The sequence below is a fragment of the Panthera onca genome, chromosome E3, assembly GCF_046562875.1.
Source record: "Panthera onca isolate mPanOnc1 chromosome E3, mPanOnc1 haplotype 2, whole genome shotgun sequence".
NCBI classification, from domain to species: domain Eukaryota; kingdom Metazoa; phylum Chordata; class Mammalia; order Carnivora; family Felidae; genus Panthera; species Panthera onca.
Genome location: NC_138354.1, coordinates 6,329,108 through 6,335,841, shown reverse-complemented (window position 1 = coordinate 6,335,841; position 6,734 = coordinate 6,329,108).

Genomic DNA, 6,734 nt, shown 5'->3' with positions numbered 1-6,734 from the left:
GAGGTATCTGGGTGGCTCAGTCAGTTAAGCATCTAACTCTTGATTTCGGCTTGGGTCATGACATGGGATAAAGCCCCGCATTGGGCTCTGCACAGATAGTGCAGAGCCTGCTTGGGATTCTCCCTGTCCCTCTCCCTGTCCCTCTCCCTGTCCCTCTCCCTGTCCCTGTCCCTGTCCCTCTCCCTCCCTTGCTCACACGTTCTCTCTCTCTCTCAAATATTAAAAAAAAAAAAAAAGGGGGTGCCTGGGTGGCTCAGTTGGTTAAGAATTTGAGTCTTGATTTTGGCTCAGATCATGATTCCACAGTTTCTGTATCAAACCCTGCGTCAGGCTCTGTGCTGACAGCGTGGAGCCTGCTTAGGATTCTCTCTCTCCCTCCCTCTATGCCTCACCCCCCCCCCCTCCAGGATCTCAATAAATAAATAAGCTTAAAAAAAAACCCTTAAAGAAATACTCTTGAGAGACCATTCATGTTCTCACAAATGTCTCCTTTAGTGGTGAGAACAAAGCTACGATTTAGTGGACATTAGATCTTCCAATGAGCATCCTCATCAACTTTTGAGGTGACTATGCCCACTGCTGAGGGCTATGTTAGTGGGATGAGATCTTTGGTGTTTTGCTTTCCCACGTGGAAGTGGACCCAAGAGACTCCCTCTTTCATTTATCAGCTCAGGCCATCCTAGCTTGGCACATCTCTGGCCAAGGACTCTGAATCTTAGACCTAGGGATTGAGCACAGAAGAAACAAATAGTTGGAGAGCATTCACTCACTCCAGTGGCAGGGCCTTATGCTCAGTGGAATGGACATTTTTCTGTGGTTACCTGCTTCCTGCTTCTCCAAGGCTTCTTTGTAGTCCTCTCTGCTCTCCCATACTCTTTAGAATAGGTTCCCTTTTTTGTTTAAGTAGCCAGAGTTAGTTTGGGTTGCTTGCAACTAAAGAATCTTTAATGATACACATAGGGTGAAAAACTAAACCATAACTAGTTATTATTTAAGTCCAAAAGATTTATTAAATCCCATTCTGTTAAGACATTGTATAAAATTTGAATTTTAAGTTAAAAAATACAGTGTAAAAAATATAACCTAAATTGTATATAAAACATTACTATATAGTTCTATATATACAATTCTATATCATATATAAACATATATATAGCTCTATTTTATATATAAATATATATAGTTCTATATATAGTTCTGTATTGTATATAAATATATATTTTAATTAAAAACAAAACTAAGAATGGAAAAATGATCCTACCATTCCAACACAACTATTTTGGATTGATTAATTATTTTTTATTCTCAATGCTCAATGTAGAGTTTGAACTCAAGACCCTGAGGTCAAGGGTCTTATGCTTTACTGACAGAGCCAGCCAGGTGCCCCATCAACACAACTGTTTTTATGCTTGTGTTTTCCCTGCCAGTTTGAGTCCACATATACCTATTTTTTTAATCTGATTGAGATCAGCTTCTTTTTCAACATTTTTAAGTGCTACTTTTCCCCCTTATCAGAAGACTGAAGTTGGGGGAAAGGCAGAAGGTGAGGTAGTTGACAAAAATATTTTGAGAAAACTTTTTAATGAAAAAAAGTTTGAAACCCTGTTGAGGTGAGTCATGGTTGCCCAAATGGTCTGACCTTGTTGGCTCAAAATACTACTAGCCTCTTTTCTCCCCTCCCAGTCAACTATTTTTTACTACAATTGCATAACAAAGGAGCATTTGTATTTTAAAGATACTGCTACCAACTTGTCCAGCGAGGTTTAAAAGAAAAGGAGCTATGTGCTTATTGTACATGGCTTGGGTGCAAAGAGATGGTATTAGTCACCTTCTGGCTGGGTGCCCATGTGCCTGAACTCCGTGTATTGGGGTGACTGGCAGGGCAACAGAAAGGAGGAGTTAACTGACCATTTGTCAGCTTTACGATATTAAAGCTGAATTGAAACAACTCTGACTCTCTCGCATTTATGCCGTTTGTCATGGTTAGAAAAAATGCAATTCTCTTGGTCTACCATCTACGATCTATAATTTATCTGCTATTTTCCTGAAACGTGGAGTGACCATGTTTAATGATAATAGCACATGATATTTTAGGTATAGTAGCAAAATCATGAGCCATGGGTTCCAGTTCTGGCTTTTTTTTTTCTTTTTTTAAGTTTTTATTTAAGTAATCTCTATACCCCACATGGATTCAAACTCACAACTTCAAGATGAAGAGTCACCTGCTCTTCCAACTGAGCCAGCCAGGTGCTCCCTGGCTCTTTGTTGAAATAGTTGAAGCCTGGATAAGTTCTGCAATTCCTCTGCTTCTTGATGCTTCATCTGTCAATTCTTTTCATTCCTTTGGGCTTCCAGTTTTCGTCTGCAAAATATGTTGGGTTTGATAGTCGTATAACATTCTTGAATATTTTATGTGCAACTCATACCAACCTTGAAAAGTGGGGCAAAAATGGTCATCGGTCTCCAATGAAAGAAACTGGAGCTCACAAGGCTATTCATCTTTTAATGCAAGATGTCTTGCATCGTTTAATTAGTGGTAGATCAGGGAATCAGGTACAAACCTTGATGCATTGTTATCTGCTATATACCAAGTTCCCCCAAACTTAACAGCTTAAAAAAAACTTTATTACCATACATATTTTTTGTGTGTGTGGGCCAGGGATCTGCAGACAGCTTAGCTGGTGGTTCTGGCCCCAAGTCTCATTAGATTACATTCAGGCTTCTGTTAGAACTGCATTTTCATCTGAAGGCTCAACTGGGGGAAGTCATGCTTCAAAATTCACTTATGTCATAGGTAGTAGGTTCCATGGCTGTTGGCTAGAGACTTTAGTTTTCTATCACATGGGCCTCTCCACAGACTACCCAAATCTCCTGACCATAGGACAGCTTGCTTCTCCCAGAGCAAATGATCTGAGAGTGTGTGCATGGGAGAGAAAGCGTGCTCAAGACTGAAGCCATAGTCCTTTCTAACCTAATGTCAGAAGTGATACATTATCATTTCTGTCATATGCTATTGGTTACACAGACTCACCCTGGTAGAATTTGGGAGGAGTTACACAAAGGTATGAAGACCAGGAGACAGGGATCATTGGGAGCCACCTTGGAGGCTGACTACCCCATTCTGCCACTCTACCATGTGTTCACATTTTAAAAGACATCATTCAGATGATAGCCTAGGGTCAGTGAAGTCTCAGCAAAGAAATAGAAGAGATGAAAAACCAAATTGAGATTTTAGAACTAAAGCATAATGGAAATGAAAAGTTTACTAGATGAGCTCAACAGCAGAATAGAGCAGACAGGAAAGAATTAATGAACTTGAAGATAGAACAGTAGAAAGAAACTGTTAAATATCTAGATCCAACTACCAATTTACAGAAAATGAAGAAGACAGAAAAATGTTAAACTACACTTCAGAGATGCGATCAGCAAAATCCAGTCTGTGAGAAACTCTGGAAGACAACTCTATCTCCTCATTGAGTAAATTCCAATGAAAAAATTGCACATGAGGGAAACTTATACAGACTTAAAAGATTATTAACTATGGGGTGCCTGGGTGGCACAGTCAGCTGAGCGTCTGACTCTTGGTTTTGGCTCAGGTCATCATCTTGTGGTTTGTGGGTTTCAGTCCCATGTCAGGCTGTGTCCTGACAGTGTGGAAACTGCTTGGAATTCTCTCTCCCTCTTTGTCCCTCCATCATTTTCTCTCTCTAAAAATAAACAAACTTAAAAAATATTGACCAGCCAGAATGTGTGGATATTAGTTCTATTATTGCAACAAATGAATGTAAGCATAAATAAAACACATGATGTTTATGAGACAATTGGAAACTTGAACATTAAAGAAGTGTTATTTTTGATATTAAAGAAGTGTTAATTTTTTCAGGTTTAATCATGTTAAGGTTATATTAAAAAGTCCTTAATTTTGGGGACACCTGGGTGGCTCAGTCGGTTGAGCATCTGACTTCAGCTCAGGTCATGATCTCACGGCTTGTGGGTTTCAGCCCTGTGTTGGGCTCTGTGCTGACACCTTGGAGCCTGGAGCCTGCTTTGGATTCTGTGTGTCCCTCTCACTGTTTCCCCCTCCCCTGTTCATGCTCTCTTTCTCAAAAATATTTTTTAAAAAGTCCTTAAATTTCAAGATCTGTACTGAATGATTATAGATGGAATTATGTTCAAAATTTGTTTCAAAGTAATATGGAATGAGGGAAGTGGAAGAGAGAAATAAATGGGGTAGAACTGGCAATGCGGTAATGGCAGGTGGGGTTGGTGATTATTATGCCATTGGTTTTTTTCCTGTGAATATAGGAATTTCCCAATAAATTTTTTTAAAAGCTATTATAGGGGTGCCTGGGTTGCTCAGTTGGTTGAGTATCTGACTCTTGATTTTGGTTCAGGTCATGATCTCAAGGTTGTGGGGTTGGGCTCTGTGCTGAGTGTGGAGCCCGCTTAAGACTCTCCCTCCCCCTGCCCCCCTTCTCCACTTGTGCATGCTCTCATTCTGTACAATAAAAAAAAAATGTTTTAAAAGCCATTATATTCTCTCCACAAAGCTGATCATCTGACCCTTCCCCACTCTTGGGAGTAAACTGGAAGTTTGTTTTCTCAATTAGGTAAAAAAAAAAAAAAAAAAGTCTCTGTACTAGAATATATTGGGCAAGGTTAAAAACAGATTCATGATGAATACAGGGGGATTAAGTAAATTGCATAGGGAATGGTGAGTCCCCACTTATCCCCACATCCCATTGGGTAAATGGAATGCTAGCAGACAGGTGTATATCCTCTAGGCAGGAGCCTAGAAGATCTTTCTCTGGGAAATATGACCATCCCTAGAGGGAAAACCTAAAGACACTGACACTGTGAGTTCCACAAGGAAACAAGCCAGCTAGATTAACCCAAGGTCTCAGCACTTCTGATCAGCTTTTTAGTATCTCACTCTTAAATAGATCAAGAACCACAGATATTTAGGAAGATCTCTGACACAATAGAGACAAAAACAAATAGTGCTGGCAGGGGGTTTGAAAGAAAAGCCATGCAAAGGAAAGAAAATTGAACAAAAAATAATATTACATACTTGAGAGATACGATACTGCTTCCATGAAGCAAAAATAAGATTCTGTTTTTAAAAGGCCAAGATCAGGGGTGCCTGGGTGGCTCATTCAGTTAAGTGTTTGACTCTTGATTTCAGCTCAGGTCATGATCTCACAGTTGGTGAGACTGAGCCCCATGTCAGGCTCTGTGCTGACAGCGTGGAGTCTGCTTGGGTTTCTTCCTCTGCTCTTCCCCCTGCTCGCTTGCTCTCTCAAAAATAAACATTAAAAAGTCCAAGATCAAAAAGGACTCTTGGAAATTAAAAATGATGGTAGAAACGAACAACTCAATAGTAGGGTTGGGAGATGAAGTTGAGAAACTCTCCCATGCAGCAGAGCAAAAATGACAAAAATCTAGAAAAGATGAAGTTATATGAATCTTGAAGTCTAGGCGATCCAAAATCTGAATAGAAGCATTTCAGAAGTACAGAACAAAAAATAATAGAGGATAGCAAATTATCAAATAACTCAAAGCAGAAGTAAACAGTTCCAAATTTACAGGTTCCAATGAGTAGCCCAGAAAAATAGATTAAAATTAACCTGTGCCAAAGCACATCATTGTAAAATTTCAAAATTCTGGTGAAAGAAAAGATCCTACAAATTTCCAGACAGTAAAAACAAGTCATATACAAAAGATCAAGAATCACAATGCATTTCTCCTTACCTGCCAGTTAAGAAACCTTTTATCACCTCCATAGGACACCTGGTCAGCTAATCTATCCATGGGAAAATCCTAATGGGAACACATAGATGTGTATATACAAAAAATCCAAACCATTTGTCCAGAAAAATTAACCCACACTCCCATTCTTAAATATGCATGATCAGGCACAAGAAGAAAACCATCAAGATAGAAACACCCAGGTGAATGAAACAACTGTCTGCAGGAAAAACAGACACAACTCAGAGAAGGTACGGCAACTGCTCTCTATATTCTCAACAGATTTGAGAAAACAGGGACTGTAGCCATTGAGCAAGAAGCTATGAAACAGGAACAATCTCAGAGATTAAATAATTATCAGGACAAAATTCATGGGAAGGGTTTGAAGATAAAGGCAAGGAAAGATTCCAGACTACAGACCAGAAAGGAACAAAGTGTTGAAAAAGTTGGGAGAAGAATGAGGATCAGTTCAGGAGGACCACCATCAGAGTAACTGAAGTTCCAAAAAAATAAACAAGTGAGAGGGAAAACACAGGGAAAGACATTATCAAAGAAATCATAAAAGAAAATTTATCAGAATTGAAGGAATCTCAAGGTTGAAGGACTAACTGAATGCCAAGCCAAATGAGAAAAAGATAAATATCTATATTCAGTGTTGTGAAATTTCAGACTACCAAGAATAAATAGTAGATCCAAACAATTTCCAGAGAGAAATATTATGTACAAAAGAATGAGAATCAGACTAACATCAGATTTCTCTCTGGGGACACCAAAGTGTAGAATATAATGGAACAATGCCTTGAGAGTTCTGAGGGACAATTACTTACAAATGAGAATTCTATATTCATATAAGGCATGATGGTATTTTCAGATATAAACTCAGGAGGATTACCTTTCAAATACTTTCTAAGTAAGCTATTTGAGAATGTACACCATCAAAAAAGGATGAAAACCATCTTACCGCCCCCATTACCAAAAAGAAAAAC